Raw genomic sequence first — 12,284 nt, forward strand, 5'->3', positions numbered from 1 at the left:
CTAGGGTCAGTTCTGGAATTAAGGAAAGGACAGAGGCTCAGGTTATAGAGCTAATAGAACACATCTGTGTTACTATTGTTGTATTTTTCATCCATATAGCAATATTCTGCTTTTTGTAATAAAAAAAGCATTTGCATTAAAAGTTGGCGGTGGTAGGAAGTGGAGCATTTGGTGGTTTTAATAGAATATAAGGCATTTACTCTGACCTCTAGAAATGTCTCCACCATAGCAGGTGCTATTACTTACCTGTCATACAGATTTAATATTCAGTGAGGATTTCAGACATGATTGCTTGACATGCGAGTAGCTGTAATTGAAAATAAACATTTACAATAGTGCCATTATAAAATATTTGAGTAGGGAGCTGTGTCAGTGTGCATTGGCTGCAAATTAGAGCAAGTAGAGGTTAATTCCACACTGAATTATATTCCACTCTGAAATATTCAATTTGTAACATTTATGAAAGCACAAAGTAAACGACTCAATTACAAAGAAATGCCATCAAATTCTGTCGGAATGTTATATATATAATTTAGATTATTTAAAAAATTATAATTTCGTTCAGGATAAAGAATTAATATCTAAATAGGTTATACACTTCTTCATAGATAATGTACTGGGCATGGTGGATTAAAATATGCTGCTCACTGTTCAGAAGTACATACAGCCTGGTTTACAAACCCACAATTGCCTTTGACATATTTTTTACCAAAAAGTGGTGTTTTTATGCTATAGTTGTTTTTTAAAGTATTTTCTTCTATATCTAATAAGATTTTCTTTCACCATTCACGAGCTTGTAGCATCTGACTACTATTTAGATCCTGCTAAATACAGACTGCAGCGATTTGAAGGTATTCCTAAAAATCCCAGAGGTAGCAATGAAACATCATGAAAACCACACAACTACAGTCCCTCGAGGTTTGTGGCACCCAAGAAGAATGTTGTTCCCTGTAACAGGATGCTACAGTATGTGGTCGCTTGCGGTGAGGTGCATTTAGGGCAATATGCTACAGTGTTAATTTGTCCGCCTTATACTGCAGTGGCTATTTTTTTTTTATTTTGTCTAACTTGACAAGCTCGAAGAAAGAAGAGAAAGAGAATGAAAGAAACTTTCATTTTCTCCTAAATCTCCGAGCTTTCAAATGCAAATATCACCTCGCCAAGAGATAGATTGGTTTCAGCCCCACCTCCTTCAAGCCCTTTTCTGATTCCCCCCTTTTTAATTCGTAATATTCATTCTATAGATACTGACAAGTGGGAGTTCTGTTGTGGGTCACTTTGAATAGTACCTAGTCATACTAGAGTGGTAAAAAAGGCTTGTCTCTTTTTTATTATTAGTCTCAGCTGAAGTGGCATTAGGAGTTGAGGCGGCTGAGCATGATTTGCTCACAGCAGTCCGGAGCTCCAGAGACCATCAGTTCACTGCGCTGTGTGCGCTTCGCGTTGAAATCTACTCTCAGCAGCTGTAAGTTCTCAATGGAGTTAATAGCAGCTATCGCACGTATGTAAAAGGACACGGGCATTAGAATCACGCCGGATCGGTCTGTTGCAGCATCCGAGAGAATCAGAGTCTGGAGGTAAGGTTTCCAATGCGTTTCATTTCTTAGCTCGTTGTCTTATGTGCGTGGTTTGGATTCTGCCGCAAAGTGATTTGCGCCACAGAAATAATCCGACATCTGACAGTGGTCTGTACAGTATATAACCTAAATGAAGTGAATTTGGAAGAGCAGAGGAAACAAACCAACTATATACTGTATAAGAAGCGTTCAAGCAGGTACTTTATCATCACTAAGGTTTATCACTACACTCACGCATGTAATGTTAAAAGAAAATAATAATTACAGAACAAAAGTTTTGTTTGTCAAATTCATATAGTTAATTCAATCTGGAAAGTGAATCTAATACAAGAAGAAAGAGGACAAAAGGTATTTTAGAAAAGCCTTTCTCCTAAAACAGGTGTTCCCACTCTATATTTGGATAGTTGATAATGTTAGATTCGAACCTTCTCAACATTTACCACTGCATATCTACAATATCTTATGTTAACATATCTCTAATTCTTTCATTAGTATTCAGTGGAGAAGGTTAGAGCTGCAGTGCCTTTCGATGTTATTGACTCACGTTTATTCCCCCCTCTTTTTTGGGGGGTATGTAGAACATAAGGGGTAGATTCGGAAATAATACCCTTTCTTTTTGGAAAGAGTTTAAAGAGACACTTCTTTCTATATGTATACATTGTTTGAGATTATGGTTCAGGTGAAATAAGGCGCATACAAAATACTGCCAGGTGCTTACAGGCATTATAGTTTATAGGCGATATTTTCTTTTCTTACTCGTGTAAAGGAGCGAAGTACTGGACAGTGTTCTTGATTTTATAGGTACGCAGCCCGAATACAAGTAAGGAGACGGCAAATGGAAGTTCACCTTTAGATTGTTGAATTGTAGTCATCAGTTTCTCTCCTGCTTTATTCACACATGTGTTAAAACTATGGTGGTGCTGCTTTACAGATAGTTGATCGTTTCCCGTCTATTCCGCTACTATGTTGATTTAGTTTGGGAATTTAATATTAATTTTCTTTGCAGGTCTGATGAGATAGTCATGTTTTCAATTTGCTATATTAAGATCTGTTTAGAAATATAATCCTTATTCAAGTAAAAATCATTAACTTAACCTTATTGCTTACTGGTACGATTGCTCGTCGATATTTACGTTCTTGGTCATTCCATGTTAAGGCGTTTAATGTATAAATTTAAACTAATTGTGCAGAAGACGTTTTATCTCCTGTCAGGAGTGAAGTAAATGCCTAAGTCAATGTCAGAACAGCTAGTTCGCCTTCAAAAACCACGCTAGGGTAATAGGAGAGACAAAATGATGCCAGCCTTATTATTTCATTGAGAATTTAAAGATCTTTCTTTAGGGGACAAGAAAAAATTAAAAACAAAAAATACATTTTCTGAAAATATATTAATGGATAGACGCCAAGAGTACATATTATACACCAGCTTAAAAAGTAGCCATATTCCTTAACTTTAATAAGAAAACTATCACAACTTCTTAAATATATATTTTTAACATCAAGAGAGAACAGAAAAAGACAAGCATATTTACATTCTAAATATCTGATTTTATCTTCGCGCTACAAGTTCAAAATTCTCAACATTATAAATGTTGCGTTTCTATAGTGGTTGTTATTATTTTTGCCTTAGAATTTAACCAAAAGCAATTAGCTTTACTTCCACCAGGTGGCGCAAACATTAGATTTTTAGGGTAAAAGATGTTACTATTTATTTCTACTGTTTCTTTTTCTTACAAATCTTTCAACAAGGGGCCGTTAGTAATAAGATGAACACAATAGCTTAGAAAATGAACACAAACACCTGTTTAATCTTAGATTTCTTCAGTTATACAGCTGTCTTCAGCAGCCTGAGGGCAAGTTACTCTGTTTTATTACTATATTAGTTTGTTTTTATTTAATAATGCTATGCCTAAACAAAAAGTACACTAAGTAAGCATAATGTTCCACAATGTTCAAGCAGTGCTGAGATTGTCCTTTCTTAATCTGCATGTAAAATGGTGTACATTAGCAGTGGTTAGGCAACTCGTAAAAAAGCCTGTTTTCATTTCAAAGTTTGATATATCCAGCTGCTAAAATGCAACATACAATAAGAAAAAAAAATATTTTACTTCATTCTTTAAGTCAGATACAAGATATTTAACATTTAGACATTTATACTAGAATACAGATTTTTTTTTACTAGCACTAATTAAGTTTTAGGATGTCAATCATAGGGCATTTTGCCCTGATATTAGAAGATACATCATGTAATTAGGAGCTGCTGCAAGATATCATAACAATATTAAAGAGGATCATGCAAATTTATTCAGCCTTCAGTGTTTTTTTTTTCCAGCTGAGTTAATGAGTTTGAATGTTCATTCTATAGTAAAAAGAAGGAATGCTCATTTGTCCTTAAAGAGTTTTTCAGGGTCAACTGTGAATGTTTTGTTAAATATATTGCATGATACATGCAAAGCTATGCACCATGACTTCTACATTTTCTTGTCCATAGACTATATTTCCAAAATATTTTGCTTATTCTCTATCTTGAGATAAGGGATTTAAAAAAAATGTTTATTAATTATAATATTAGTATATAAAGTATTAAAGAAGTATTAAAATACAAGTATGTGATGGAACCAATAGCATCTGTTGCATTTTAATGCCTCTCCAAATACTGTATATATATATATTAGTCTGAAAATAGCATAATTGATTGTTTCATTTTTATCCTGAATATATCTTGGTCTTAAATATAATAATATATTCAGAATTATAATTTGAAAATTTTTAATTGTGCAAAACTTTTTTTTCACAGAAAAATTTGAATTGATATTCAAGAATAATAGTACTTTTACAAATTAATGTAAATAATTTTAAAAGCACACAATTTGGATGGTCTATTTGGATTATCAGAAAATATACATTGTTGAAACTTCATAGTCTAATTAAGTAGTCTAATAGTCATGACTTGCTTCCACATGCTGCATCCCTGGATTAATGATTAGATAACCAAGTAGTATATTCCGATTTGCTAAAAATATCCGGACAACTGAGTGTTAGCCTAACTCTTCTTCTGTCTTGTCAAGGAATTGCATGCAAGACTTCACGAGGCAATAAGGCCCATCTAGTGCAATGATGCCATATGCTCTGAGTCTTCTCCGTGCCTCCTTTGATATCCAGATGCAAAGTACAGTATGTGTTCTCCATTTACAGAACTCCCTTGTGGATGCTCAGGCCAGTTAGCAGTAGGGAGGGTCTGGTTTTCACTCATTGTGTCATATGGCAGTAGGAACTAATAGGCTTTATCTTCCTGTCGTGGTCTATTTGATTCATACACATGTTCAAAGTTCAGCATTGTGCATTCTGTAGTTAAGAGAGCACATTCAGTAAGATATCAGTAAGGGGTGTTGTGTATATGCAATGAAAGCCAGACACTAATTATTTAAAGTGCTTTTAACTGCCTTTAAGATTGGTAAACATTCAGTCCTTCATCCATAACCTCAGACACCTTCATATCTATATTGCAAAAAGATGTGGGTGGAAAATTCATAATCCTATTTTTTTCATTCTGAAAATGTCACTTTGAAGTAAAACATTGTTTTCATGCTGGAAAGCTAAAAACGAACAGTTAACAAACTAGTTGCCTCTTTAATCATTCTGATGATATTCACATTGGAAAAACACGTAATTAGAGCCTTTATGCACTTCCATATTCAGAAATAAGAGTTTTTGAGGTTTTTTTAATGAGAAGACTGTGAAAAGTTAGAAGGTACATTCATACTGCATTCAACACTTTTTTTCTATTAGACTTTGAACTTTTTTCAAATGCCTCTTAATATTATTCTATGTCCCTAATGCCTGTGATATGCCATATATGTATATTGTCATGGTAGAGTTCACATGCTTAGGATGACAAGGTCTAAGGTAATCTTAGTAATTTAAGGGAATAAAAAAACAATTTGCTTCTAAAAGTGGTGTTAGAGGATCAGCAGGATCAGCAGCCATATCAGCCCATACCCTGCAACTCATACCTGGCAACCCACTGAAGTAAAGCAGGTATGAGCCTGGTCAGTACCTGGATGTGAGACCTCCTGGGAAAAACTAAGGTTGCTGCTGGAAGAGGTATTAGTGGGGCCAATAGGGGCGCTCACCCTGCAGTCTGTGTGGGTCTTAATGCCCCTGTATAATGACAGGACACTGTACTGTAAAAAGGCACTGTCCTTCAGATGACATGTAAAAAGTCCTGACTCTGTGTTCATTTAAAATCCCAGGGTGTTTCAAAAAGAGTAGGGGTGTTACTGTACCCCGGCTTCCTGACCAAATTTCCCATTGGCCTTTACCAATCTTGGCCTCCCAATAATCTCCATCTACAAATTGGCTTTATCACTCTTTTCTCGTCCGTACTGATAGCTGATGTGTGGTGAGCATACTGGCATGCTATGGCTGCCATTGCATCATCCACTATGTGTAACGTGCTTTGAGTGGAGTGTCCAGAAAAGCGCTATATAAGTGTAAGGAATTATTCTTATTATTTATTATCAGTAGGTGGCAGGACATCTCTGTTGTGATAGGAATTTTCCAATGCCATTATATGGTAACATGGATCACTGTGCTGCAGCATGTGCTTTGCTCCAGAGAAGATGTTCAGACGACTTGAAAGCACCTTGAAAACATTTGAAAAAGTAAGCTTAGCCTGGTTCTCTGGATATATGACAATCCAATATTCTTATTTAGGAAACTTTTCCCTTATCAGCTGTTTAGTAACCTGCAAAGTCAATGTTAGCGAGGTTTAATAAGTATTTGTTTATGCCCATTCCACCCTGAGTCTGACCAATCATATCTGATCTCAGAAACTCAGCAGTGTCTGGGTTGATTAATCCATGATGGGAGACAACCGTTGAATATAAGGTGCAATATGCTACAATTTTGGTCAACATCTTATAGAAAGGGGCTGCTCTGGAATCAGTACAGAGAAGACTAAACAGATAAAGCCTTGGGTTAATGGATTGTCCTACACTGACACGCTGAAGAAACTGAACCTTTTTAGTCTTGAAAAAGTCTGTGAGGGGGTTTAAATCATCCAACAATCCATTTGTACTTGTTTCATCCAATTCAGGGTCTCAGGGGAGTATTGGGGCAGCAATATTATTCGTTGCACCACCATGCCACCCTGGACTTAATACAATTATTTAAAAACATTCTCACTGGTATCGACTTTAGAATAAACGAAAAACAAAGGACACAAGCGGAAACTTCATGAAAATGCATCTACCCCTGAAAACAGGAAGCACTTCCTTACCCAAAGGGATGTGAGAGTATGGAACCAGTTAACTCGCCATGTTGTTGAAGCTGATATCCTGGCTTCTTTTAAGAAATAGCTAGGTAAGATCCTTGGATCCTTAAACTACTACCAAAAGTACAAGATGAGCCAAATGGCCTCCTTTCACGAGTAACAGTTCTTACTTTATGTATAACTACAAGCAAGACAATAATCTGCATTACAATGTAAACATGCTAACATGCTCATACTAACCATATGAGAAAGGCATTGCAATATTTTAGACCTGAGAGTCTTAAGTTCAACATTCTTACCAGTAAAATGTTATTTGTTTTCTTAAAAAAATCTTAAAAAACGAAAACACACCTAAAATGTTTGAGGTGTTTTAATATTAACACAGTTTATACTTAAAGAAATTATGCAAATTATCTTACAGTTTACAAAAAAGACTGGTATGTACCCTCATTTATTATGATCATTACCTGTGTAAAACAGGTTCCTGTAAAATTGATATTAAGATAGGCAAGGAACTGGTGATGCCAGTGGAAGTAATACAAAGGCTCCTGATGCAGTGCCAGCATCCTTTTAGTTGCTAGTGGGACCAGCCAAACCAAATCTGTTTATGCCACTGAAAAAGGCTAGGAGAGAACAAGAAAAGTGGCCAAAACAGACATCTGTTTGTAAAACATCATAATTGGACATTCTTAAACAGCTAAAAATGAATCACTGAATTAAGGTATTTGGAAGCTGTACTATACTGTATATTGTTCCAAATTGTTGTCTCATTAACTTGTTTTTTAACTGTAGCATTCAAATCTTAATTCCAAATACTAACATTTGGTTAAAAACTTCAAAATACTCATACACAGAAAAAAGCTAGTCAATTTGATTTTCCTCCAAATGTATTGGGTGCTTAGAGAAACTTGTCCCCCAGGGGAGGTAAGAATTGCAGAATGAAAGCATATGTGGAGAATGATAGAGACGCCAGTTAGCTAGTATTGAAATTACAGGTCCTGGAATAAGTAAAGACCATTAACAATATCTGTTAAAAATGTAATATCTTTATCAAGAGTTTTCCTGCACTTCGAGTCTTACTACAAAATGTCAGTTCATAAATAATTGTACTGTACTGTATAAGGAAAAAACCAACAATGCAATGTCTTAAGGCAGAAAAAAACATGGGATAGACAATAATAAAAAGTTATTTCTGTTTTTTATATGAATTTGAAATTTGGGGTATGTAATTTAGCCTGATACCCTAAAGGAGGAAAAACAGTTGTACAACTGATCAAATGGAAGTGATGTGAACTTGAAAAGAATTATAGAACTAAATCAATCCATCCAAGTCAGTACTCAACCCGTTTTAAAACGTTACAGTAAACCTTCGGTTGAATAGACTTACAGAGTACTACTGATATTCCTGAATTTTAAACCGATGTAGCACTTTTACCTTTTTATTATCTGTGGATTTTACCATTATTGCAGCAAAAGCACAGTACAGTAGTTCTGATTTCACAGACAAATTTATCCTTTAACAGATTTTGTCCTATAAACCCAAAGTCCATTAAAGCAAAGTCTTTTAAACCGAAGATTTACTCTATTAAGATTGTTTACCATCACACCATCTAAGGTACAGGGTACCTTCACTATTTAGTATCTAAATGCTAAGGTTTCTAAATTGTCTGACTAGTGTTACAGTCAGTGATAGATTCCACTGTAGAGTTGAATGGCAATCTGTCTTGATACTTTAAAGGGGGGGAAGGGGGAATAACAGACCTGAAAGAACAAAAGTGAAGAAATGCATTCATTTGTTTTATGGAGGTGCTTTCAAATGAGTGTCTGCCTGTTAATGTTAATAAAGTTATTTCCAGTGAGAGTAACTGCATAACCTTAAACACCCCCCAGTATCTGAGGATTTGAACAGTGGCAAAATCAAAGAGGCTGACATTATCAGTTGCCAATTTAAAGCTAATAGTGCTGAACAATGAGCCAATTTTATACTCTTGTGAAGCATTTCAATTATGAAAAAATAGCTGGTAAATAAGGTGGGGATTGGGAGAGATATAGAGGAATATGCAGTACAGAATACTCTTAACAGAAATAGCCATAGAAATGTAAATTAATAATAATTGCTTACACTTATATAGCACTTTTCTGGGCACTCCACTCAAAGTGGTTTACAGGTAATGGGGACTCCGCTCCACAACCAATGTGCAGCCCCACCTGGATGATTAAGCTTTTTCCCCCATCTCTTCTCTGCTAATACTAATAGGTACTTCGTCTTTTATGAGATCACATCACCCCTATCACCCGTCATATTCATTTATTGTAGTTTATTTGAATGATCATTTTAGTTTTGTAAGGTACTTCCTGATAAATGATAATTACAGAGAAATTTGAAACATCATAATAGTATAGGCATCATAATGAAGAAAATGTCATCAACTGTTATTTATATAATTACTGAATATCTTTCAGGACATCTGGATTCTTATGCTATTAAAAAGTCACATGCATAGACAGCTCTAAAAATATATACAAATGTGAGCTCTCAAATATATTCTGTGTACCACAATCAGGCTGGTGCAAAACCTGTTTTAAAAATGTTTAAGGAGTGCATTATCAGGGGACAAAGCCCCTTGGAGAATAAGGAAATTCAAACAGACAGCATAATAGAATTATAACAGCGTAAACTCCTTCCACATTACATGACTATCTGGAGTCTGCCATGATTCCCCCCTAGGCTTGGTCAGATACTTAAGACTAATAAAAATTGAAGGAAGCAGCATGTCATGTAGCATTAGACAGAGAGAATGAATAATGCAGGAGAATAATCTAAATCCTAAAAATACTCCCATTCTTCCATACAATTTTGTCTCAAGAAAAAAAATGGGACGTAAAAAAACGAACAAAATCACCCTTTTAAGTTTGCCCACTTTATGGAAATAAAGGTCCAATGTACTGTATTCTGTCAGGCATGGGTAAAATTGAAAAAAGACTGAGAATATCTGAAGCTTGGGATTCAAGCAGGCTGAGCTATGTAAATCTCTTTTGAGGTTCACACTTTTAAATTTGTTTCCAATGGCTGAGAGTATGCTGACCAAACTCCCAAATTATCAGTTACTAAGTGCTTGTAATCCTGTTGTAAACCAAGCTTTGCAAATGAGATTAAAGGGATTAGATAAGAAATTGCCATACCATAGTCACCCTGGCTTTCTCATCCATACTAGTGAATTCAAGATCAAATCCTTTGAGAGGGTTGATGTGACTATTCTTCCAAGGTGCGGAAGACATTGTCTGGGGCCCCTGTATTGAGTATGTAGAATACCGAATACCACAACTATGGTAACACCCCTTTTGATGTGTGTTTTCTCTTGAATTGCAGTATTGTCATCTCCAAAAAATCTTCAGGGAATTAAAAACTTTATCTTTTAGAAACTAAAGGATCCGTGCATGGATACAAAGTTACCAACCCTTATTATAGAAAGGAATAAGATCTTCTAAGAAACATAAATCCTTGGATCATTTACTTTGATACAATCTGATAAAGCCCAGTGAGCAGTATGCTTTTCTCTTCTTCATATCATTTTAGGATGGTCTTGTGTTTCTATCAAGATAATGTCTTTAAATTGAACATGAGCAAAGAACACATTTAAAACCTGAGTGTTGACAGATTCAGGACAAAAGATAGAAATGCTTCTTATGAGAAGCAATACTTCTGTACCATTATAAAAGTAAGACAGAAGTAAAATTCTGGTGGTGCTCACTAGCACAGAATATCTGTACTTACTGTATGTTTAAGGTGGCACTGGACTTACTTGAGCTGCTTTTTTCTTAAGTTCAGGCATTTCATTGTTACATCAGAAAGTAGGCTAATCAGAACCTGCAAAACAAAAAGAATCATAAAAAGATCCAATTAAGATCCCTTGATCTCAAAAAGATCACAAGCACTTTTTTGATTTATAAGAGAAATTGGTCATTCTCAACAGGTTGTTTCCTCAACAGTACATGGTGATTTTCTTTTTCTTTTAACAGTGCATTATTTGCCAAAACCAATAAAAAGGAATATGATTTAAATATATGTACTTATACATCTATCTAAAAACAATAAACCAGTTATGAGTAAAATATATAATAAAATATATAATAAAGATATCTGGATTTCACTGGATATATAAATAGCCACTTAAAATATTCTGAGAGGTATTACTTGAAATTTTAGTTCTATTTTGTAGAGTGTGAAAAAAACACTGTTCTAAAACAATGTGACATGACCAGGTCATGCTGTAAATGTGTATTTATGTTTTGCAAAGAGTAAGAAATATTTCAAAGAATTAGGTGAATGTTTTAGAATTTTAAAAGGGTAATTTTGCTTTTTAAAAATTTTACATTTTAGAAGCATTTATTTATGTTTTCACACAGAAACATTTAAGAAATAGAACCGTTGCCCAGCTTCACCAAGATGATTACCTGTACTTTCTGTGTTATGAAGTCTAAAAATATTACACACAAATCTTGATACCAATTCACATGCTATAAACAATTCCACTCCATAAAACATGAGGATAACATGTATTCATACCGCTCTGTATGCATTTCAGAATCAGATCTACAATTAATACACTGCTTTGTAGGTATGCAATAGAAGGCTCTGAAGTTTATTTCCTTGTAAAAGGGGAGGCAACATACAGAAGACATTCTAATACCGTATGCAACATCAGTTTAGAGAGCACTCTAATGACTGTTAGCAAATGGTAATTAACTTCAGTAAGTTGGAGGATGGCTATAAAAAAATCATAAAAAGATGAATTGACCACTTTTCACTGTAGTATTCATTATTAAGAAATTTAAGACTACTGTCACAGCGCCAACACTGCCAGGTAGGGTCTAGATTGCTGTGGGGCTTGCCACCACTCTTCTTATGCCAGCTGGCATAGGTTGTCTAATTGTGATTATCTGCAGTTGATGTTATGGGCACGTTGCTCCTACATATGTTCTATTAACCTCAGGTTAGGAAAGAAAAGCTGACCATGATAAGATCGCAGCATTTTCTTGAAGTCATGCCAATGTGCTTGTACCATCGTGTGGTCTTGCATTGGCCTCCAGGAAAACTGACAATAAGGGATTGGCACATTGGAAAACAAAAACAGGAAAGAACCATTGGCTTGAGGACTTCATCAACATAAGTCTGAGCAGTCTTCCCTCAGTATGTACCAGCTTATGTTAAAGCTGGCTATTCCCTGTATTATCATTAACCACTACATTAGTTGACTTGAACGATGCAACAGTCTAATGACATGAATTGCAGAACAGAGGTGAATGTGAGATTGTCCTACAATGAGTAAAGACCATCCTCATTAAAAAAAAGTTAAAATGTGAAGCCCTTCATCACTACAAATTGAAGCAGAGAAATTACCTTTAAAGGCCTTTTATGATCTGTAACGGAC

At 35.1% G+C, this 12,284-nt stretch overlaps 1 protein-coding gene across 1 annotated transcript in view; it reads left to right on the forward strand.

The window, feature by feature from the left end:
- Positions 1-1,127: 1,127 nt before the first annotated feature.
- The window catches only part of cdh7a (cadherin 7a), a 102,926-nt gene continuing 91,769 nt past the window's right edge, over positions 1,128-12,284 (forward strand). The window contains exon 1 of the mRNA XM_015354629.2: positions 1,128-1,577. The gene's annotated coding sequence lies outside the window, so the exon portion shown is untranslated. The remainder of the gene's footprint in view (positions 1,578-12,284) is intronic.

The sequence above is a fragment of the Lepisosteus oculatus genome, chromosome 6 (assembly GCF_040954835.1).
Source record: "Lepisosteus oculatus isolate fLepOcu1 chromosome 6, fLepOcu1.hap2, whole genome shotgun sequence".
Taxonomy (NCBI): Eukaryota; Metazoa; Chordata; class Actinopteri; order Semionotiformes; family Lepisosteidae; genus Lepisosteus; species Lepisosteus oculatus.